Here is a 25782-nt window from a genome sequence, read left to right as displayed (position 1 = left end):
GGCTTGGCACACTGTTGGCTTAGCTCAAACATTTCTGAAAATGCCAGATGTGGATTTCCACAAATGCTGTGAAATAGATCCAGTAAACAGTATAAAGGTTCATTGTTTAAAGTTGCCTAGTGAATTTACACAGGGAACTGTAAACACTTTAAAAGAAGGCTTCTAGGCCCCAATCTTGCAAACACTTATGCACATGTTTAACATTAAGCAGGTGAGCAGTCCCATTGTCTTCAACAAAGTTAGTCAGGGGTTCAACATTAAGTATGAGCATAAGTGTTTGTAGGATTGTAGTCAGTCTTCTTGCTAATTCTTATTCTGAAAAATGCTAAGTATCTAGACCTTCGGTATGCTTGTCAAAATACACAAATCAGACACTTCCATGCAGATATTTTCTTATTTTTAATGAAAAAATTAAGAACAAATCAGACACAATTAAATGAAGCGGATATGAGATTTGATTAAATCTAAAAAGGCAAGCGGGATTAGCATCAAGGCTAAAAGTCCATCTTTAAGCTACCCTCTGGGCTTGGCTACAGGAAGAAGAGATGTTGTATGTGAAAAATCAAGCATTGCTTATAGATCTCCTTCAAAATCCAGGGTGTTTCCTGCATCTATGCCCTGATCCTAAGCTCATGGTAGTTGACAAAGATTTTCACTGAATTCACAGGCTTTGGATCAGGAACTGACAGCTTATGTGGCACTATACACAAGAGAAGACACAGTCTCTGCCCCAGGGAGCCTACACTCTAAATAGATAGACAACAAAAGTACACTGAGAGACCCACAGTGTTTTAGAGCATTTTTTTAAAAAAACAAATGGATCAGTAAGTTAGCATATGTAGCTTTAGAAATTTGAAAAGAGAGAGTATGTGACTGACATACTGGGGTAGAGAGAATGTTCTAGTCTCCAGGAAGCTGGGGACAAGGCTGCATGAAAGAAATGAGTGAGTGAGAGAGGAAAAAACATTCCACAAATGGAGATATAATGAGGGATTTGGCAGTGGAGCAGAGTGACTGGGGAGTAGCAAGAATTTTGAATGTCAATATTTTTGTAATTAATTTCATTATTAACATTGTTTTCTGTTTTGTGAGTGGGGCTGAATAAAGTAACATTTACATTTGTTCCCAGATAAACCTTATGTAAATAAATCAATTTCATTCCATCACTTCCTGAACATGCTAACATGAGATCTATGGAACTAAACTTAACGGACAGTGAGAAAGAAAAATTTTATTTCACAATAAGTCAAACTGTCCTTCTGGTTTTCTGTTCACATATAATGAAGTAACAACAAAAAAAGAATAACTGCAAACATATTACCAGAAGTGTAATAAATAGCATGTGCAAAATGTACAGTACAGTAAGTATGCTACAGGGACTATATACAGAGTCTCTTCAAATCCATAACCATCATCAACCATCTGCTGTGGTTTGGCACATCAAATATTTGCTATAGACTTTCCCATTTTAATAGCACTGAAAGCCACTGGCTCGACACCAAGTCAATACTGTACATTACTTGTCAATCTGACTGTTGCCTTCTAAACTCTGCTTCTGACCTTATCTCCCCCTACAGTCCAATATGTAGAAATGCCAATAAAATACATTACATTAATTTCAAATGTCTTTCAAAAATATTATTAAATAGGTAGAAGCAAACTTTCTGGCAAACTGATAGGAAACATGGTGTACAAAAACGCTTTTTGACAGCATATAATGTAAAATCAGAGCTGGGAGCTGAAGTTCTGTTCAGAGCATGATTTTCCGTGGTTTTTTTTTCCCCTTCCTCTTGTTTAGTTTAGCTTTCAACTTAAGAATAGATGGTTTTGTTTTTTATGACATACAGTGATACTAAGGGAATAGGCACCTTATAAACCCCTAAAATGGTTAGAGAGATAGACAGATAATTTTTAACAAGCAGTGATAAGGGAGGTCTCTGCTAGCCAGCGCATATACCAATTTGCTTTAAAGGTTAGAACTCCCAGTTGTTGGACTACTCTTGATTATATCGATGGCTGATGTTCAGTAAAGTACTTATCTCAAACAAAACTGGTATTAGATAGGAAATACCGTGAAAGCTGCACCTATGGAAGGACTGTAGTATGAGATCCTAATTTGTTAATATCTCATGAGCATGTTGACAGCTCATCAAGCTTTTTCTTTTTATTTAATACAATGCCTGTCCCCAAGAGTGTCATCACCGAGGGCTTCATTTACAAAAAATAAAATAAAATAATTATTTTAAATAATGTATAAATAAATTATAATTTATAAAAAATCAAAATAGTCATTACATTATTTCCAAAATATTATTTTAACATATTAAAATGTCAGAACAAAAATTTAATTATTTGCAAATTTAAATAAATGTTCTGCCAATAAAGACTGATCTTTCCTTTGACACAGGAAACAAAAAGTGCTTATCAAGGGGATTAACTCAGCTCACATGAAGTTTGCTTCTTCCTAGCCTAACAAAAATCCTAAAATATTAAGCAAAGTTTGTAAAAAGGCAGCATGACCTGGCAGTTAGAAAGGGACAAAGTAGAACTCCTGGGTTCTATCCACTGTCTCACCTTAGTAGTGTATTCATATATTCATAAATATTGATCCCTTCAGGTCTTAAATATGATCATCTATTCTGACCTCCTCCCTAAAATAGGCCATAATTTTCTCCCAGTGATTCCTGTAACTAGACTAGCTTGAGCAAGCCACTTAGATCCAATTTCTAAGTTCATGCATGCAAAAGTGCAAGCACACTTTTATGTGTGCCTGACTTGTACACGTGTAACTGGAGGATCTGTGCACCTGTAATGCAGACTGGCCAAGTGGATGTCACGTCCCTCGCTACTAGATAACAAGCTACTACAGCTAGCCGTTAATGGACCTACCCCTTTAATCTATGTGTTAGAGGTCAGCATTGTGCTGACGATTCCAGTTTGAACTTTACTTACCACTGACATGCCTTTGAGTAATTCTGACTTATCCACACACATTAGCCATTTTTGCATAGCCAACTGATTTTCAAAAGTGTAAGCACTCTTTTCAAAAAATGTGGACCTTGACATCTGTGCTTCAGTTCCCCATGCTTAATATGGGTACAATATTTGACCAATCTCACAGGGAGCTGTGACATTAATGTGGAGCACTTTGAGACCCTAATATGAAAGGTGCTATTTAAATGCAAAGTATTCTTATTTTAGAGGAGGTCTTCTCTAGGGATTTAGACACTAGCTTCTCCTTAAGGTAAGCAATGTTCACAGCTTATATTAGTAGAGGAACTCCTCTGTTGAAATACTGACAAACAATAGGATTGCTGCTCTTCCAGAAGGCTAGGAGAAAGTCTGTACTACTATGAGACAAGGACTTTATGGCTGTCTTTGAGGGACATCTCAATCTAAAAACATGTTTTACAAGGTGCATTAATTTATGTAGCATTATTATGTGAAGAAGAATAAAATACTGCAATAGCAGAAGCACAAAGGACATTGGGAAACATTTAAAATACCACTGAGGAAACATGCACTGGATCTCAATCAGTAATGTACCAGCGTTGAGCCAGACATACAAAATACACACAAAAGACCACATTCATCTCACAAGTGACAGGGGAGAAATTTACCCTGTAGGGGGCACTGTCATCACCCTCTCCTGGGGGTCTGGCAAGAAGAAGGTAGGCTCAAAATCCAGGCTCTACAGGATGTCCCAGGATAAAGCTGAATCGGTGCAACTCCCGGTTAGCCTGGCTATCAGTCTGAGCTTTCCCACACCATCTTGTGGCAAATCTGCCAGGAGGGATCAACCACACTAGTAGAGAAGAGGGTAGTGAAGTTTCCATGTCCATACAAATCATGGAGTGCCAAAAAGGTTATGAATGGTGATGTCATGCAGACACCTGTCCATTGAGAATGTGACACCAAGGCACCAATCAGCCCATCACATGGTAATGACTAGGGGCTGGAGTCTCAGCTGACTCACATGGTAATGACTAAGGGCTGGAGTTTCAGCTGGTGTCAGCTGACATAGCTTCAGTGGCTTCAATTTTCACCAGATCAGGATCTAGTTGTAAACCCGTTTGGTTGTCACCACTTTTGAAATCTTCTCACCAGTGCTGGTAGACCTTCTCTGCTGACCTTGGCTGGATTCAAGCCTGTGACCTTGCTTATGACCAATACTCCAAACTCTCTAGTCTCCATTCTTTCATATTTAAAGTAAGATTTCTTCAATAAATAAAAAGTAGAAGAAAGGGGGATAGGGGAGATGAGGGGGATGAATGTCCACAGCTAGAAAATAAAAGTTTGAAAGGAGAAAGTTTACTACAGCTTTTATGCTGAAAAAATGTGATGTCAAAATCTAAGCATACACAGCACACATAAGGACTTTATCAGAGCTAAGTCTTATTGTTATTCTGTGCCAGTCAATGTGTCCCTAAAGAACTTGTTAGTGCTCATAGATTTGAGTTTCTATGGTAACTGCTTTTATTATTAAGTATTCGTTTAAAAAATAGTTGTTTAATATATTCCAGGTTGTTCTAGGTCATTTCTCCTCAGAAATCTTTTCCTATCCAGTGGTATCTGTTCCCTTTGCCTCAGAGTAAACAAGTTCAAGGTGTTGTGTTATCTTTAGAAATAGGACATTTCTAAGAACTGAATCTGCAACCACCCAGCCTCCTAAAGTGAAATAGCTGAAATACTCTTGGGTCTCTAGAGCACCTGTGGGTCCCATGCCAGCCCCACTCCCTCTTTTCCATAGAAAGTGGTATTCCCTATGTCTGAAACATTCCTGGAACACTAAAATTATGTGTGTCCTACCAGGGAAACCTCCTTGAGTTCCTGCACGTGGCAAACTGACTTCGTGCAGATCAACTGAAATTTTAAGGCCCCGAGTCTGCATTTAGACCTCCGTAGCTAATTGTATTTATGCTGAATTAATCCTTGTAAACATGTGGGCTTGATAACTGCACACCAGTATATAAGGGCTAGCTCGTATTTCTAGTTTCAATTGTTTTGCTCTAGCAAAGCTGCCACATTGTCCCTCTCCTGTAGGCAAATCCATTACAAAAGGCCTGATGTGGGTGTTGAACTGGGCCAACTGGAAGTTGCTCACCAACCCTGGGTATTTCTTTTTGGAGACAGAGCTGTTCTGCTCTAGCACCTACACTTTCATTTACAAATTAATTAACTCTCTAACACTCACTGTTGCAAAGATAAACTTCAAACTGTGAACCACGGGTAAACAGATGCCAAGATGTCTGACTGAATCTGCAAACAGCCTGATCCATACTGTTGAGATATGCAACCTACTCAATTCAGAGCTCAGTGAGTTAACTTGGAATCCTAATAATGGTAATTAAAAAGTCAAATTTTTTAGTATTTCCCTGATAATCAAATCACACGTCAAAAGGGCAGTGATCATAGGAAGATCTTTGCAATCTTCTGTAAATGGTTTATCGTTTTGGTGCCTCACTGTATTATTAATGATTGGTGTTAGTATTTTGGTAGCTCCCAGAGACCCTCTCATAAGAATCAGAGACTCAATCTATTATATGCTGTACTAATACCCAGAAGGACATGGCCTGTACCCCAAACAGACCGGCAAGCACCATTAGGTCATGAAGTCTAACATCCTGTATAACACAGGCCATAGATCTCATCCAGTTACTCTGGTACTGAGCCCAATAACTCATCTTTGACAAAAGCATATCTTCCAGAAAGGCAACCAGTCTTGATCTGAAGACTTCAAGAAATGAAGAATCCAGTGACAAAAATAGGTTGCTACATAGGCTAACAATGTGCATAAACTGATGGCTATAAGATATTGCATAATGAATACATAAATCCATATCAGCAAACCCTGCTTGTTCTCTACCATGCTATTGCCAATTAGCAATGCCACACAGACATCCAGATAGATGTGAGTATTGAGAAGGGATCTGGAGGAGTATAGGGCAGTGTCTTTCTGGACTCTGGGTATGCAACAGAGTTGAAGAAAGCCCAGAGATATTGTGAAAGAACTGGACAGTCAGGCCATTGAGGCTTGTACAGCAGGGGGATGGTGTGGAGGCTCATCATAGTACAAGACACTCTTCCCTCACTCAGTGAAACTCCTCTCTTGCCCTTCAGCCTGCCATCTATCTCATCTAAGTGTGCTTATTTCCATTGTCTCTCCCTAATACTTTCCTAATATCACTTCCTTTTATGTTAACAAGCACTACATTTTTAGCAAGGATGTCATGTTGGGGGTGGGAAGGTCTCTTCCAAATTGGGTCACAAGATGAACAATAAAGGAACACAACTGATGAATCCAAACAAGCTCTTGGGGATGGACAACCCACAGGATCAATCACAGGTCTGGAAATGGAGCAGGAAGCACTGGCCAGCCCTTCCATCTGATATTCACTTCCCTAAGCTGGTGGAAAAGACATTGGCTCCCCTGCATAGAAACACTGTAGCAGTTCCCACACCAGATCCCAGGTTCAGTGGAGTATAGAGAACGGAGAGATGGGTCACAGCCCAGAGGTCAGGAAACATGTGGAAGGTGTGGGAGTTTCAGTACAGGGGTTCAGGAAACAGAGGAAAGTATAATGGGATTGTGTGTGAAATTACTTTAAAAAGCTATATAAGAGAATGCTCTCCTTCATACAGGTTACTTGCACCATCCTATAAGAGGGGTACAGTTATTTAGCCTATTGAATTCTACAAGATGGTCCAGAACTTGTATAGATCTGTCTCTGTGAAATGCTATAGGACTTTGCCATAAGGTGTACCAGGAGAGAATGTGTGAGGCAAGTGAACAGGGGAGAAGAAGCTATTTCAGTACTGGCTCCATTCTGTCTGCCATGGAAATGGCCATTATTAAGCATTTCTCACACTACACATAAAATTGGCCCTGGTGAGAATGAAAATGCCTGGAGACAGAGGTTTATTAGTTTAGCCTCCACTTTGCTGAGCACAGATGCAAGGTAGGTTCCAGTGGCTCTTGCATAGAGCATATTACTTTTTTCCAGACAACACAACAGTCACACTTAAAGTCTTTCCTTATTTTGTGTTGATCTTTTACTACATTTTGACACTGTGATGTTGAATGAACGTAAAATAAATGTATTGAACTCCAGCAGTTTTTGTCTTTAAACACCAGATGGCAGAGTGAAATTCAGTAACAGTGTTTTAGGTCAAGAACCAGCTGTTTTGGTTATGTCCAGCTTATGTAGCCACACATGAAACCTTCACTAATGTTACTTTTCTTTTATGTTTCCAACTCCTAGAATCTGTGGTTCTTATATAGCCTCATCAAGTTGGTTTCTTCTCTTTTCTTCCCCCTGTCTTTGGTGTTCCTGCTTTAACCTGGCCCACTGCACTAAGCCACAAACTGATTTAAGAGATGTTTTGGAGTTTGGGGGGAGGATGGGACTTTGAGAGCAGAGAAGGTCTGTGCTCCTTGTCAACATTCCCCCCCTTTGGGCTACAGGCCAAAAATACAGTGTTTGGGGCCATAACAGAAGAATGTTACCTTTCCCCCTTTATTGGTAGGCTATGCTGCAAAATTTGGATCCATATCCAAATTCCACAAAGTCCATCAGTGTTTCTCTGGTGGCTGCCACTGGAGGTTGCAGAATTAAAAGTGTTATTGCTAAAGCTTTGAGCTACAGAGTCAGGCTGAGAGCTGTGACAGACTGACATTCTTTGTTGAGTGGGCACGAAGGAGGATGTGTAACACGGTGACTACTGGGTTACATTTGGCTGTAAAGTTTTGGTCCAGGCCCATCTCAAAATAAAGTTTTTAATGAAAGCATTATCAAGCTACCTAACGAGAAGAGACTTACAGAGCCTGGCTTGTTTAGCCTTACAAATGAAAGATCAGGGGAGATATGATTATCCCTCTGATATATTCATGCAGAGCATACACCAGGGAGGGAGGGCAGTTATGTAAGTTAAAAAGTAATGCTGGCACAAGAACAAATGGATATAAACTGGCCATTAATAAGTTTAGGCATGAAATTAGATGGAGGTTTCGAACAATCAGAGGAATGAAGTTCTGGAACAGCCTTCCAAGGGCAGCAGTAGGGGCAAACCCCCCCACCCCCCAAAAAAAAACAACCCTTAACTTCTTTTAAGACTAATCTTGATGAGTTTATGGAGGGAATGATGAGATTGCCTATGTGGCATATGATCCATCTGTGACTGCTATTAGCAAATATCTCCATCAGCCAGAGATAGGACACTACACTTTTTATTTTATTTTTTTTTTAGCACCAGGGGGTGCAGTGATCAGGGTATATAACGTAAAGGAGGGGGGACACACACGCTCAGGGAAAGGACATGGGTGCACAATGTAGTGGGCTGGGCAGGTGGGGGGCCCACAGGAGGCAGGGGATTGGGAACAGGTAGAGAAATGACTGCTGGTGGGGCAGGTAGAGCAGGGGAAAACAAACTGCTGGAAAGGGCAGGACAGGCAAAGCAACAAACTTGCAGGGGTGGGGCAGGCAAAGCAACAAACTAAGGAACCTGGGTTGGGTCCTGAGTTACTACAGTGAATTATTTCCCAGGTCTCTGGCTGGTGGATCTTGCCCACATGCTAAGGTCTAACTGATCGCCAGATTTGTCATTGGGAAGGAATTTCCCCCCATGTCAGATTGATTGTGACCCAGGGGGTGGGGAAGTTGCCTTCCTCTGCAACGTGAGGTAGGAGTCACTTGCTGGTTTGAACTAGAGTAAATGGTGGATTCTCTGTTACTTGAAGTCTTTAAATCAAGATTTGGGAACTTCAGTAACTCAGCCAGAGATTATGGGCCTACTACAGGTGTAGGTGGGCGAGGTTCTGTGGCCAGGGATCTGCAGGAGGTCAGACTAGATATTCATGATGGTCCCTTTTGGCCCATTGAGTAAACTCCCATCTGTGGGCAAGATCCTGGGTCACCCTATCTATTCACACGCACAAACTAGGGGGCATACGGCATTCCCTTAAACCTCTGGACGGGCTTACCCACATCACAGGCCACAGTGCAGGACCATGAGCAGCACTCATAGGGCAACTGCTCCCTTACCAGCATATGTAAGTGAGGTGTGGGCAGAGCCTTGACTCCACCCCAAAGTACAAGTCAATGAAGTGGTGCATGCAGACTATTGCTATCTGAATCATAATTCCCTCCCTGATTGACTTCTGGGGCAGAAGACCTACATGCTGCAACTAGCTATGGGCTGGCAACTGTCAATCCAGTTCTCAAGTGATACCACTGTGGAATATTTATGTTAAGTAATATGCTAAGAGAGAAGATTAAATGAACCCACTTTTGCAATAAGCCATATTCCTTGCCAGAGGGATGCCTCCTTACATGGATTTAACATTTTTTGATAGTAAAAATTTCAGAATTATTATATGAAGTTTAAAGAGATTCGTCTGTCTGTCTCCCTCACTGCACATTGCCCTTGACTGATTTTAAATCTTCTCTATACCGATAATATCTGATTATTTTTTCAAATGCCCTGTTAAAATAAGATCATTTAGGCCAGTCTGAAAATTCTCATTAAATTCTTTAGCATCTCAGAACAATTATTCTAGCCCACAGTAGCCAGATAACTTGACATTACAAGGACACACAGCTATTATAACATCTACTTGTTTTGGACACATGCAGAGTACAAGTACATAGAAAATCTGGCCCTATATCTAAAGTTTGTTAGTGTTCTTCCTCTCTGAAAATACATATCTGTCTTCCAAAAAAAAAACAACTACCACCACACAAGATTAATGAATATTGTCTTTGTTAAAAACGTTTGCATTCTCTACTGAAGAGGAACAATTTCCAGCTAGCAATTAATCTGCACTCTGGTTCAAGGACACAATTATTTACTTACAGTCTTGGAATGCAGGATATTGAGAACACCATTATTGTCAGGGTAGTAACAAAAATGAGGGCGTGTTTGAGGTCCAAAGAACTCAGGTGAACTTCTTTAAATAGTCTCCATAAAATGTGTATGAATTTTCTCTCATTAACTAACACTGACATTGTCACTGCTTTTCCAGGAGGGCCTAAAAGTGTCTCTCACCTTAAATAAACTTACAGTTCTCCCACAAAGTATTGTTTCCTTCTGAAGCCATCCCATGCCTCCCATTAATACTTTACTCACATGCATCTAAAGGAGAATGCAATATGTTTCTTCATGCAGTTAGAATGGAAATCTATTCTTCTTCCCAGGAATATTTTTTCTAATTAGATATATTAGAGCTCCTGCACTCATCCTCTGGAAAGAAACAAAGTCTCTAATTTGCTGGTGACTATATAACGGTATATTAATATTGCACTTCAGTCTTTCCAGATTGCTAATTCCTATTTTAAGAACATTTTGTTTTATTTGCCATACAGAGCATTTGCTCGGAAGAGCTAACACCACAGGAGAAAGAAAATTCTCCCAGCACTACAATTACAGCACAAAAAGTTATAAACAAATTACTGGGCCAGGAATTTGGGCCCCTATTGTCTTGCTGGCAAGCAGAGACAGATTTTGTGGTGACCTCAAAATTCAGTCCTTGATCTGGTAAAGAATTTAGGCACAAGATGGAAACTCAGACTCTCTTCTTAAGCCGAGGACTTAACCCTCCTGACTAAAGTAAATTGCTGTCTTTCTAGCAGAGAAGGAACGATGGGATGTTTGGGGAAAGCTCACAAGGGTATTAAGGTAAGACTCTAGTCCCATGAATTATTTGTGAAGCCAAAGCTCTCAGTGACTTCAGCAGGATTTGTTGGAACACAATGACTATGGGATCAAGCCAAGCGGCATTCAGCACAGGGTCAAACGAGAGGTGCAAAAGTGTTATTATGCCACCTTTGCAGTTCCCCAGTCCTGAGGATACCCAGCTGCATGTAACACTGTCCATGTCCCTATGTTATGGGATTCCCACTTGGGGTTCTCTTCAAAAAAGGGAATTCCTCTCATGCAATCGGCTATCCAGCTGCTTTGCAGTACAGGTGCAGTGCAAAGCAACTGGACTATAGGGGAGACCTGGGGCTAAAATGTTCAGCCGATGTTGTATAGGCTCTGAAAACTTGAAGAAAGAACCCATCCCAAGAGTCTCACGAACTACAAAGCAGCACATTTCATTCCACAGGAAATTCTGTGGTTTCAACCTTTGTTTTTATCCCAACTCAGGACAAAAAGTTGAAATATGTAACTTTTTTGCAGAATGAAATATTCTAAAAATTTTGATTCGGAGATGTTGCAACATTTCATTTTGACACTCTCGATTAAAACAACATTAAAATCCACTCACTTAAATGTTTCATTTTAGTTTGTTGAACTGACCCAAAATCTTTTATTTTGGGTCAGCTGAACATTAAACTGCATGTATTTATGATGCCACATTATCTCACAGTTATGGTTCAAGAGCTTGATGCCCTCTGCTCCTTATGGGCCAGACTCCCTAACCAGTCTACATTTCCCATGATGCAACCATAGTCATATGATTCTCAGCTCAGTCAATAGGGAGTCCACATGGTATCATGGAAGATGTAGGCTGCCAGGGAGTCCAGTCCATAGGAAAGAATGGGGGCCTGATATTTAACTCCAGTGACGCAATGTGGCACGATGGGAGAAATGTAGTTTAATGTTCAACTGACTTGAAACGAAAGAGTTTGGATCAGCTCAACAAACCAAAATACTCCAATTCAGGTGAAGCTGACTCAAACCAAAACATATTTCATTTAGATGTTTGTGATGGAATATTAAACGTTTTTTGAAAAAATCAGAAAATATTGATTTTGCAGAAACCGTATTTTCCTTAAAAAAAATCATCCCAACAGAAACATCTCAACCAGCTCTACAATGAGGAGACATATGTCCAAACCCCTGCTCATGTCAGTGGAAGCTTTAGTGTGGATTTCCACGAGAGCAGAATTCAGACCTAAATCACTTCACTCATATGCCTGGCTAAATACTGCGCAAGTTATTTTCTACTACTCACTTTGATTTTTTTTAAATGAACTTGCCTTAGTCACCCTTGTACCTTGCTTGTGTCCACTTTCCACAAATATTCAAGCAATCAAGTTTTACTGGCAAACATGTTCAAAGCAAGCAAATTTCAGAGTTGCGCAAACATGTATTCATAGGAACCATATTTTAACTCTACAGGATTAAACAACAGCACCAAGAGCACTCAAAAACTCATCCAAATCAATGAGCAGAAACAGTGCTATGTACCAGAAACTGAACAATTACCAGTTAAACATCACTGCCCCACTTTCAAATATCAAGTATACAATCAAGACTTACAGAGAATTTTTTGCAACCATTCAATCTCTACAGTAAAATTTGTTGTAAAAGTTGGATAAAGAATAATAATGAATAATTCACAGAAACTGCAATCTACTCAGACATACAGCAAGCAGCCAGAGTCTAATTCACTGCAAGTTATTCACTCTGTTCTGCTAATATGTATCATAAACAAATTATGGAATTATGGTTGAGAAGAAACCCTCTCTGATCTTAGCTTCAAATTTCAGCATAATCACTTTGTCAAAAGAAGTGAGCACCTCTGAGGCTGTCCCTTGGATAATATCACCTGCTTTAAAAAATATTTTTTCTCTAAGCTAATTTTTGGAGAATTGACTTAACCTAAACAATACATTGTCTCAAAAAAAATCAAGCATGACTTAAAAAAAACAAGTGACAGGACACTATCAAAATAATGGGAAGTTTTGGAAGGAAAAGGTTATTGTAATTGTTGAACAAATAAATGTTTATTGCAGAGTGTAAATACTGTAGGCACAGGACTGTTGCAAATTGATATCAAATGTTGAAACAAAGTTGAGAAGAGAAATAAGGAGATTTTGAGATCTCTAATTTGGATCTGAGCCTGAGTTTTGAGAACTGTGCAATAAAGAATTTTGAACTACTAATGCTTTGAATTCTTTTGTCTTGTTCAAGCACATCTCTTGAGCCAGATTCATCAGTACTCTTGACCCATAACTGAGTTGATTCAATGCTATTTTGGATAGCATTTTTCCAACCAACTCAGGTCACTAAAGAGTGAATGTGGCAGTCAGAATTATTTTTCAGATCATAGGACATCATTAAGGATTTCTGACATTCTTAAACAGCAGTAGACCCTTACTTATTTGGAGCTTAATATAATTCACAGCTGTTGTCCATTTCACTTGTTTTTTAGACCAATTTTATTTTAAAAAATTTAAGACTTTGTCCAAAACCAACCACAGTGCATGTCTTGGACCTATGAAAGAGAGACACTAAAAATCAATGGTTTATTAATTACAGAAACAGCCACTATTTCCTGTAGACATACAGTACTTGATAACGGAATAACTTTTAATGAATTAAATTCATTACTATATCAGTGTTGCCAATTTATGAGTCTCATGATAGTTGGTGTTCTTCTTAAAGCTCCATGTGCTGGAGACAACTGATTACTTAAGAATCTTAGCTTTCATTTTTTCAAAAAAACGAGTTTCTACCCTTCTTGGTTGTGCAGAAAAGCTGAAAAACATGGAGCAAGTTCACCTTAATTGCTCAGAAACCAGAAGGCAAATAAAAAGAATCCCAAATTTATTTATTTTTAAATTCATGAATTGGGGGTTAATCTCATGATGTTGGGGGAGCTGATTCATGATTTTTTAATGTTTGGGGGTGACAATATTGTTATACATTTTGCCACCTTTCTATTGACTCAAGATTAACTTATCAAAACTTAACAAGCCATTCATAAATTGCAAGTTTAACAAAAACCAGTACAAATATCAGTAACATACCAGAGACTAACTTATGTAGAAGTCACCTGACCAGTCAGAGGTTTTGTCTTCACCAGAAAGTTAATTCAGGCTGTTACTAAAGTGTTCCCCATAACCTGAGTCCTGTCCATACAAAAAAACCTCTCTCTCTCTCGAGCCGGGTGGTGCTTCACAGCCCAGTGAGCTGACTCATCAGGAGATATAGTCTTAAGGCCCTAGTGCCACTTACACTTCAGCTGCTAGTACAACCATTCTGCAGTGTGGAAGCAGGCCTGTCTGATGTTAATGTCAGAAGTTATGACGCCTTGTGCAATGTATGAACAATAACTTTATTGAATTTAAAAACTAAAGAAAAATATTACAATGCCAGTGGATACCCCCTTTATATTAAGGCAAATTCTGACACCCTTACTCACCCCAAGTATTGCCTTATTCGGAAAGTAATCTTGTTGAGATGAACGGAACACAATGGGTGAAATCCTGGTCCCAGTGAAATCAATCAGAGCTTTGCCATTGACTTCAATGGGGCCAGGATTTCACCTAGTGGCAGTAAGGGTTACAGAGTCTGTCCCTAACTGACACTCTCTCTCTCTCTCTCTCTCTCTCTCTCTCTCTCTCTCTCTCTGTGTATATATATATACAGAGCACATCTGTATATACTGTGTTCTTGTGAATTTTGCTAACATCTGAAACTTTGTTGTGCTAGAAAAGGAACTGTTCTATTTCAACTCTATCTTGTCTGTCCTGGGTCACTAAAAATGAAAAAACTGATCAGCACAGACCATGAATTTCTTGTGATAAAAAGACATTTAAAGTTCTTAATCAGCTTTGAGAATTTAAACATGCACAGTTAAAACACTGGGCTTGGATGAAGAGAGAGTAAACTGAAAAACAAGAAACCAAGGATATTTTTTTTTAATTGTAGAAGATCCAAAGTTATATATTCCTAGGTGAATGAACAGAGGCAAGAAAATGTGATGAGGAGGCATGTACTTTTAGAAACACTGCACTACAATGTGTATAATAGGTTCCCTTGGGCCTGTCAGTATGTATAAAGAACAAGCAGTGACCATAAGTCCAAAAACAGCTTATTGACAGGACATGGAATTGTGTTATAGTTGAATTGGACTAAACACTGATCAGAGAACTTACTCTGGGGAGCTGAAAATGTTTGGAAGTTTGCTGAGGAAATTGACTAAGACAGTTCAAAAATATTTTAAAATAATTTCTCTCTGGAGTCAAAAAAACGAATAACTGGAAGGAATAATCAACAGCGACAAGGGGCGGAAGAAAAAAACTAAAGCTATTGGTATTGTGTCAAAACAATGTATTTGCTATGATGATGATGGCCCTAAAATGAAAAAAGTGTTGGGCAAAGTCTGGCTGTACAGGGACTAGTTGTGTTGTTCATAGCTTCTGTTCCCTTTCAGTGTTTTCTTACTTTAAACATTTGGGGTCGGTCCTTAGCTGGCATGAGTTGGCATAGCTGCAATGACACAAAGTCCCCCTTTAGCTAAATTGTTGACTAGTGACTTTTCATTGTAATTTGTCTATCAAGAGAAATATGATGGGCACCTAGAACAAGATACTGAGTAGCACTCTCAACTATGTGATTGGGAGGTGCACCTGTCCTGATAGGATGAGAGACCTTTTTTGATGGTTGAATAACAGTAGTTGATGGAGCCTGAGAATTTCATGAGGGAGAATATTTTTCTGCTGGATTTTTGTAGACTTTATGACTATCTTTTGTCCTTCACCATCCATAGGGTGGCAACGAGGCTTCTTCTTTCCTTCCTTTATTCTCCCAGATCACCCTGGCTCATGGACAGCTCATGCCAAAGGCAGTAGGAAGGAACCATAGTGGAAGACCAGCAATGCAGAAGGCTCCTGTCAAATCTCATTTCAGGCAGCATAATGCTTTAAAAACTCTTACTCTGTAGCTGTGTGGGAAATATTTCTTTGCTTCAACCTTAGCATTCATAAAATCTCAGAGGGCAGATTTGTTTAGGGCCGTAGATAGCCTGGTTAATCTGGGCTGTCTCTGATGAGTGGCTGATCTGAATTCCTTCTGTTGTGAGGAAATTTCTTGTTATTTTGTAGATAAAAATCAAATGGATTTGGAACAAGCTGTCTGTGCCTAAGGGGGCAGATCAATATTTTGAGAGGGCAAATGCCAATAATTCTCGGCTTCACTTTTGGCCAATGCTACTCACTTAGCTACTAAAAAAGTGTTGGGAGAACTTCATGGCTTTGGATTAACATGCACTTTGAATTTATTTCTGTCCTGGCTGGTGAGGGCTATTAAGAAAATACTAGCTCCATTGCTTGTAGAGATTATCCCTGCCTCTCTTAGGGAAGGCAGGCTACATTTTGCTCTTTCTGAAGCATTGGTGAAGCCTTTGTTCAAAGAACCATTTCTTGACAATCTGTCCAGTTATGATCCTGGTCCAGTCTCTCACTCTTGGCCAAAGTCATTAAAAAAGTTGAGCAGAAACAACTCTCATAGTAGGTAGATCCCAGTGTGGGCGGGTTATCACAGAGACAGCATTGGTTGTTTTGGTCAATGATGTCCTCCTGGATGGATGAAACATTGATATTAGCTTTGTCAGCAGCCACCAATACCACTGATCATGGTTAAGGCTATGTTTTAGTCATGGGTATTTTTAGTAAAAGTCATGGACAGGTCACAGGCAGTAAACAAAATTCATGGCCAATGACCTTTCCATGACTTTTACTATATACCCTGATTAAAACTTGTGGGGGCTGCCCAGGGGCACCATGGGTGCTGGGAGGGATGGGCAGCAGCCTGTGCCACGGACCCCCAACTGGCACTGTGGGGGGGAGGGGGTGGGTGGGACAGGCAGGCTTCCTACCTGGCTCCATTCCTCCCCCAGCAGCAGCAGAGTTTGTGTGTGGGAGGAGGCAGGAGGTTGGGGCATGGGATAGGGTGAGGTGGACTCTGGCCGGCACTTTCCTGGGGGGCTCCCCAGAAGCAGCAAGATCCCCCTCGCTTAGCTCCTAGGGGGAGGCATGGCCTGGCAGCTTTGTGCCGTTGCCTCCACCCAGAGTGCTGGCTTCACGGCCAATGGGAACTGTGGGGGCGGTGCCTGCAGGTGGTAACCCTAGATTGAATGTGAATGTGGCTTCAGCCCCTACTGGTGGTTGACAGAGCTGATCTTAAATGGCTTCATTCTTTGCTCTGAGAGACCGCAGAGCATGATAGAGGCCAATTGCTCCTCCCCCTCAAGAAATCTCAAATGTGGGATACCGCAGGTTTCCATCTTGTCACTCCTCTCATTTGACTTCTTATAGGTGGACCATAGGTTGAGGTATTTTCGGCAGGCAGATGCATAGCACTCCCCACCTCTATTTCTGTCTCATCCAATCCACATGATGCAGTCAAATGCTTTACCCAGTCCCTTGCTAGTATAAGGTTCTGGATGAGAGAAAGATGGCTAAGGATCAGTCCAAAGAAAAGTTGATGACAATGTGTTGGGGGAAAGAACCAGAGAAAATGGCAGAAATTATAATCAGCCTATTTTTTGTTGGTTTGTTTGAGGTCATATGTCCACCATATGCTACCTAAATTCACATCTCAGGGATGCTAAGTACCCAGGGTGAGATGATATTTTATTTAAATGGTAATAATAACATAATAAAGTGTTAATTAACTTCACTGGAAGCTGACAACATTCAGCAACTCACAGGATCAAGACCTTAAGATTGTCTTCACAGCAAGTTACTGCATTGCAAGTCAGGACATTAATCTACAGTGCTCCAGCTTGTTGTGCAAAAACGTCCCATCTGAACACTGCCACAGTGCAGTGAAAGTGCCAGAGTGCAATACAAGGAACACAGCTTGTTCTACTGTATGCTTTACAAAGGTCCAAGTACATTTGCAATGTTACAGAAAGGCTGGATTGCCACTGCCCTTCCTTGGCCACCCATAGGACTAAACTCCTGTCACCCACCTTAATCCCTTCTGGTCACTCCTCTAGCAGTGACACTAGCTGCTGAAAGGAGAACAGGGCCTGCTGACCTAAATTCTCCACCCCGTGGGCATGGAGGAGGCATGCAGCGGCAAGGCCTGGGAGAAGTCCTGGCTCAATCCCCCCTACCCACTAGTCCAAGTAGCTGGCCAGGCACAAACGGGGAATTGTTCCACTAAAAGAGGAGGTAAAGCAGCTTTCTCCTCCTGCAGAGCAAGAGGGTGGCAGGGGAGGAATCTGTCCCTCTCTGGGTCACATCTCGACCTCTGGTCTGCTCCTGGGGCAGCGGAGCAATGCACCACCATTCAGTCGGGGGCAGACTGTACCATTACAATCTAGCCCTGGGTAATTAGTACCAAAAACTACACTGTAGGGCATCAAAATGAAAAACAATAATCCCCCAGACAGAGACTGAACAGGAATTTCTTAAAGCATCTCACATCAGAGTAGGAAATAACAAAGCTATCTTTGAAAGCACTGAACAGGAAAAGATCCAGATATATAATAACCCCTGTAAACATAATAAAGCTTTTCAGAGCCAGAGAAAGGCTGGGAGGTAGGGTGGGAGGAACAGTACAGCCTTTGCTGTTTTGACTGGCATTACTGCATCTCTCACTGACAGGTCACTAGTTTAGGATTTTGTTTTGAATCAGTCATTTCCCCTTGAACAGTGGCATCTTCTCTGTTAACTATTAGCAAGAATAAAATCAAAGACAATGACTTCAAAGCAGAATATTTTTAATTAGCAGCTTTTTTCACCATATGCTAATTCTAGGAGGCAGCCAATAGCCAGGGATTTAGTAATAAACACAATGGAAAAGAATTTGCAGTTGGTGGGCTCATGTCAACAAAAGGATTATCCTACACCAGTGGTTTTCAACCCGCAGTCCACAGACCCCTGGGGGGTTCGCAGACTATGTCTAAAATTTCCAAATGGGTCCACACCTCTATTTGAAATTTTGTTGGGGGTCCGCAAATGAAAAGAGGTTGAAAACCACTGTCCTAAACAAACGTTATTATCCTAGACAAGACGCCACTGAATAGTTTATGGTTGTCCATGAGACCTAACCCTAGAAATTTGTAAGTATGAGGATTATTGGCTTCTTTTCTTTGTGCTACAGGGATCAAAATCAGCCTTGTAACTGAACCATGATTAAAACTTTAGCTATGCAAAGATAGTCACCTCTCTTTAATACAAGGTGCTCACCTGTAGAACCTGTACTGGAACTCTGATCCTCTCTCTGCAAAACAGACTATTACCATCTGAGCTGAAGAAAAGTTTTTCTGGCTATCAGCTGCAGAAATTCTGTTCCATTTTTGTTAGGCTTCAACCAGCCAATAGAGGGCAAAATACTCACACATGCTGAGTCCTATCTTGCTCCCACTAAAGTAAACGGCAAAAAGCTCTTATTCTCACTGAGAGCCACACCTTCCTCAGAACTAACCACAACAAGACTCGTCAACAACTTTGTTTCATTTTCTTCCAATATGGCGAGCACATGAGATTTCAAAGAGATATGACTGTATAGAAAGTTTTTGAAGTAAAGCAACACCACAAAGCATAAAACAACGAACTTTTCTAGTCAGAGAAAATGTGTGATGCCCAGCAACTCAAAAACTATTTCTTGAAACTTTGCAGAAACATTGTGCTTTGCCTTCGGGATAAATATGGCAATTTTCAGGTCCAATCAACTTTCCAAAGAAAGATGATAGGAGGGGCTAAAACAGGGCTTTATAATTAGGCTTGGCAGGATTTGACTTTTATTTTTTTTTAATAATTTCTACTGATAATATCAAAGTTCATTTTTAAGTATTTTAATGGATTAAAATTTTCACAGTTGTGTAACATTATGGGTTTTAAGCATTTTTTTCCGATTTTTATAGATTTAAATATTCAAAGTTGTGGGAAATCATGGGGTCAGACAATTATTTAATTAATCAAAAAGTGAAAGTATTAAAACACAATTTGTGACTATCATATGAAAATATACAAAGTAAATATCCTCAAACCAAACTCTAATAAGTTCTCGAGTAGCATTTTTCTTATTTTGCCTTTTTGCAAAGGTCAATTATTATCAATGGAAATAGCTTTGTCATCTGTGTGTGTGTGTGTGTGTGTGTGTGTGTGTGTGTGTGTGTACAGTGAAATTGATGTTTACCAATAAAAATCAAATCCTTCCAGCTCTATTTATAAAGGACAGTTACCTGTTCCGTAACTGATGTTCTTTGAGATGTGTTGCTCAGGTGTATTCCACAGTAGGTGTGCGTGCTTGCCACGTGCACCGGTGCTGGAAGTTTTTCCCTCAGCAGTACCCGTAGGAGGAACGCTGCTGCGACCCCTGGAGTGGCACTGCTATGGCGCACTATAAGGGGAGCTGCACGCTCCCCCCACCCTCAGTTCCTTCTTGCCGGACCAGCTCCAACAGTGGGGAAGGAGGGCAGGATGTGGAATACAGCTGAGCAACACATCTCGAAGAACGCCAGTTATGGAACAGGTAACTGTCCTTTCTTCTTCGAGTGCTTGCTCATGTGTATTCCAGAGTCGGTGATTACAAGCTATGTGTGATGGAGGTGGGTAGGAGTTTATGAATCCCCTGGCTCCGAGCACAGCCCTACCGAAAACAGTATCATCCCTGGCGTGGGAGACGATCACATAGTGCGACAGGAACGTGTGTACTGAGGACCAAGTATCGGCCCTACAGAGATCCTGGCTAGGACATGGGCCACAAAGGCAGCCTACGAGGCCTGCGCCCTTGTCAAGTAAGCCCTTACGATAGGTGGTGTGGGAACCCCTGCTAGGTCGTAGCATGCCCGGATGCATGACGTGATCCATCGAGACAGTCTCTGGGTGGAGATCGGTTGGCCCTTCATGCGATCGGCCAAGGCAACAAAGAGTTGTGAACACCTACAGAATGGCCTAGTCTGCTCCAGATAAAAGGCAAGTGCCCTGTGTACATAGAGAGTATGGAGGTGGCATTCCTTATTAGAAGCGTGTGGCTTAAGGCAGAGGACAGATAGGAAGATGTCCTGGTTCATGTGAAAGGCGGAGACCACCTTGGGAAGGAATGCAGGGTTCGGGCGGAGCTGAACCTTGTCTTTGTGAAAAACTGTATAAGGGGGGTCGTAGATCAGGGCCCTGAGCTCTGAGACCCACCAGGCTGACATGATGGCCACATGGAAGGCTACATTCCAGGAAAGGTGATACCACAAGCATGTAGCCAGGGGTTCGAACAGGGGTCCCGTGAGGCAGAACAGCACCAAGTTTAGATCCCACCAAGGGACAGGTGTTCTAGCATAAGGGAAGGACCAGTCTAGCCCTTTGAGGAAACACCCGGTGATGGCATGGGAGAAAACCAAGCAGCCCTGATCGGCGGATGGAACGCCAAAATAGCTGCGGCCAAGACTTGAGTTCGAAGGGAAAGGAAGTACTCAAGGACAAGCTGGAGCGGGGCAGACATTGGGGAAACACCCCGCTCGCCTGCTCATCTGGAGAACTGGGACCATTTTGCCAGGTAGGTCCAGTATGTGGATGGCTTTCTACTTTTGAGGAGGACACGCCTGACCCCCTCCAAATACCCTCTCTCCTCCATATTTAAGCATTGATCAGCCAGGCTGTCAGATGGAGAGCATCCAGATTGGGGTGGAGGAAGTGGCCCTGGTCCTGGGAGAGGAGGACTTGGCAGAGTGGCAACAGACGGGGAGGGGCCACAAGTAAACCTAGGAGGGTCCCGTACCAATGCTGCCGGAACCAAGCTAGGGTGATTAGGAGGACAGGAGCATTTTCCGTTCTTACTTTCTCCAGGACCTTGGCAATGAGGGGAAACATGGGGAAAGCATAAAGAAGTTGGCCCATCCATGACAGGAAGAAGATGTCAGAGATCGCGTTCCTCCCCTTTCCCCCCTGGAACAGAACCTATGGCAAAGGCTGTTCTGCCTGGTCGCAAACAGGTCTACTTGGAGAGAGCCCCACACTCGGAAGAGCTGGTGAGTGACCTCTGAGTGGAGCGACCACTCATGCTGGGAGAAGAAAACCCTGCTCAGGTGATCGGCCTGAGTGTTATTGATGCCCAGCAGGTGGAAGGCCTTCAGGGAGATGTCGTGGGCTATACAAAACTCCCAGAGGTTGAGGGTTTCCAGGCAGAGAGCCGAGGACTGCATCCTGCCTTGCCTATTGATGTAAAACATTGCGGCGGTATTGTCCATGAGTACTCTGACCACCATGCCGCACAGCTGAGAGCTCAAAGCCACACAGGCTAATCATCTCACCCTGAGCTCCCTGACATTTATGTGAAGAGACAGCTACTCGGCCGACCATATCCCAGGGGTCTGAGAATTCCCTAAGTGGGATCCTCAGCCCAGGTCTGACGCATTGGACACTAGGTCTAGTGAAGGGGTGGGGTCCCAGAAGGGAATTCCCTGGAGCATATTGTCCAGGCAGGACCATCATTGAAGTGTGGCGATCACCCCGATGGTACCAAGAGGACCTTGTCTAGTTTGTCCTGGGCCTGGGAGAACTCTGAGGCCAACCAGAGTTGGAGGGACCTCATCCGAAGCCTGGCATGGCGGACCACGTACGTGAACGCCGCCATGTGGGCCAGGAGCTGTAGGCATGCTCTGGCCATGGTAACGGGGAACTTGGTGACCGAGGCTATAAGCCCCTTCAGGGTCAGGAACCTGTGGCCTTGGGGTCATTCAGGAGAACACCTATGAATTCTATGAGCTGCACCGGGACCAGTGTCGACTTGGCCTCGTTTACTAGGAGGCTCAGTTTGACACACGTGGCCAAGAGCAGGTCCACGTGGATTTGAACCTGGGATCGGGAGGTGCCCTTGAGCAGCCACTTGTTGAGGTAGGGGAATATTTGTACCCCTCGACATCTGAGGTAGGCCGCCACTACCACCATACACTTTGTGAATACCCTGGGCACGTTGGACAGGCCAAAGGGAAGGACCGGAAACTGGTAGTGGTCCTGTTCCACTAGGAAATGGAGGAAGCGTCTGTGCTCCTCAAATATGTGGATATGAAAGTAAGTGTCCTTGAGGTCCAGGGCCGCACACCAATCACCAGGATCCAGGGAGGGTATGACACATGCCAGGGAGACCATGAGGAACCGGCATTTTGCCATGAACCAACTGAGGCCTCGCAGATCCAGGATGGGTCTGAGTCCCCCTTTCACCTTGGGGATCAGGAAGTAATGGGAGTAGAATCCTTTCCCCCGGAATTCCCATGGAACCTCCTCCACGGCTCCCAAGCTGAGGAGCCAACCCACTTCCTGCCGCAGCAGGGGTAGATGTGACGGGTCCCCCCTGACGACTGGGGGGGGAGAGGGAGGGCAGGGATGAGACAAACTGTAGTGTATAACCCTGGGAAATGGTGCTGAGGACCCATTGGTCTGATGTTATTTGGGACCATTCCAGAAGGAATGCAGAAAGTGGTTGCTGAAACCCAACTTTATTGGTGGGAGGGTCCTTTCAGGATACCCGGTACCCGCCTGCAACCAGTCAAAACTGCCTCTTGCCCTGCTGCTTGCCTTTGGAGGGCCCAGGCTGCGGGACAGAGCAGGACTGCTTCTGAGGTCGTCTTTTCTGAGTTTTGGACCTCTGGTAGGCAGGCTCATATCCAGGCTGAGGCGCAGGAACAGGGGCTTGCAACTTGGGCTTTTCCTTGGGTGGAATGTAGAGCTCGAGGGTTTGAAGGGCGGTACGTGAGTCCTTCATGCCATGGAGTCTCACGTCCGTTTGTTCCGCAGACATGTCCTTGCTGTCAAAGGGAAGATCCTGCATCAAGGACTGCACCTTTGCGGAGAGCCCACACAGCAGTAGCGCATGGACACGCGGAGACCATCGACTGAGCAGCCGTGTCAGCCACATCCGACAATGCCTGCAGAGCAGCTTTTGCAGCAGCGGCGCCCTTCTCCACCAGCACTTTAAAATCCTTCTTTTCACACTCCAGAAGGGAGGTTCAAATTTCGGCAATGATCCCCACAAGTTAAACTCATAACGACTGAGGAGGGCCTGGTGATTGGTCACCCTGAGCTGGAAGCTGGTGGATGAATAAAGCTTCCTGCCAAACGAGTCCAGCCTTTTGGAATCTTTATTTATGGGTGCGGGACCTAGTTGGCCTTGTCTCTCCCTGTGGCTCATGGACTCTACCACTAGGGAGTTGGGGGCCGGGTGGGTATAGACATATTTGTGCTCTACCCATTTTGATATTGGGGCAAGAGAGGCCGGTGTTTGCCAGAAGGCATCAGAGATGTTGGCCACCCGTTCATGGAGCAGGAGGGCCACTCTGCCCAGTGCTGAGGACGAGAGTACATCAAAGGGCGAGTCCAAGGGTCCCTCCATCTCCTCAACTTGGAGGTGAAGACTGGACGTTACTCGCTTTAACAGCTCCTGATGGGCCCTGAAGTCCTCTTGCGGCATGGAGGGGGGCGGGGCTGAGATCTTGTACTCCGGCACAGGGGAGGGGGCTGGTGCTGGGCTCTGCATGCCAGCTGCTCCCGCAGGATCTGCCCCTTGGTCAGACCCCTCTTGCGGTGACCCACCTCCAACTCCCTAGTGGTAGAGTCCATGAGACACAGGGAGAGACAAGGCCAACTAGGTCCCACACCCAAAAATAAAGACTCCAAAAGGCTGGACTCGTTTGGCAGGAAACACACCAGGGTAGGAGCCAGTACCGACTCCATGAGAAGGGCCCGAAGTCTAATGTCTCTCTCTTTTTTCATCTTGGGTTTGAATGACCTGCAGATTTTACAGTGGTTGCTGATATGGGATTCGCCCAGGCAGCGGAGACAGTCGGTGTGCGGGTCACTTCTGGGCATCGAACGTCTACAAGACTTGCACAATTTAAATGCTGGGGCCCAGGGCATATCCCAGCCCAAACTCTAACTAGCTAAACTAGAACTTTTAATAGACTAACTGTAAAACAGGTACTACTGAACAAGAGGAGATTTGGGATGAGCCCAAACTCTAACTAGCTAAACTAGAACTTTTAATAGACTAACTGTAAAACAGGTACTACTGAACAAGAGGAGATTTGGGATGAGCTGCAGCAAAGCTGGAGTAAGTAGTTCCGATGCACCTTCACTGGCAGCAAGAAGGAACTGAGAGTCGGGGGAGTGTGCGGCTCCCCTTATAGTGCACCATTGTGGCGCCACTCCAGGGGTCACAGAAGCGCTCCTCCTACGGGTACTGCTGAGGGAAAAACTTACGGCACTGGTGCACATGGCGAGCACACACACCTACTGTGGAATACACATGAGCAAGCACTCGAAAAAGAATGGAAGCTGCTTGCATAGCCCGAACTATGAAGAGGCTTCTGCTTTTTCATAATTCTACATCAATTGCAAAATACTCTGTGGACTATTAATGCTGATGGAGCATCACTGAACCACATAATCAGCGACAAAGATATCATGTGGAAAAGAGATGATTCCAAGATTATTTTGTTTTCCTAATTATTAAAAGAAAAACTCAACAGATATGGCTATGTCTTTCAGATAAGATATGTTTTGCCTGTTTCATGGATTTGTAAACCTCTCTACATCTGAGGAAATAGAATCACAGAAATAAAAGAAATCTCTGTGAATATTGATACCTTGGTGACAGAATCAGGTAATCACTAAGTCTGATATGCAGTTCATTGAATAAATTGTGTAGACTATCTGAACCTGTATTAAGAATATCCCAAGTATCAATAAGGTGCATCTCCTAAACATATTTAACTTTTAGAGATATAGCTAAAGGGGTTGGGAGTACAGTACCTATGTGGTCTTCTGGATTTAGAACACTTAAAGTCTTCATTGGTCTCATGGTACAGTGACTGGGTGATGTTTTACTAACAGCTTGTATTTTGAAAAGGTCCTCAGGAAGGACCCCACTGACTTCAATGGGAAATGACTGCCTAAATCCCCTAGGTTCCTTTGAAAATATTAACTGACATTTTTAAAAAGTAGAGGTTGTGGCAGAGGAATCTAGATTAGGAGAATATATTCTACAAGATTCATTTCAGAACCATTGTTTGGCATTAAAAAGAACCTGCTACTAATTTGATTAAAC

The sequence above is a fragment of the Gopherus evgoodei genome, chromosome 4 (genome assembly GCF_007399415.2).
Source record: "Gopherus evgoodei ecotype Sinaloan lineage chromosome 4, rGopEvg1_v1.p, whole genome shotgun sequence".
NCBI lineage: Eukaryota > Metazoa > Chordata > Testudines > Testudinidae > Gopherus > Gopherus evgoodei.
Note: the sequence above shows the minus strand (reverse complement) of the source record.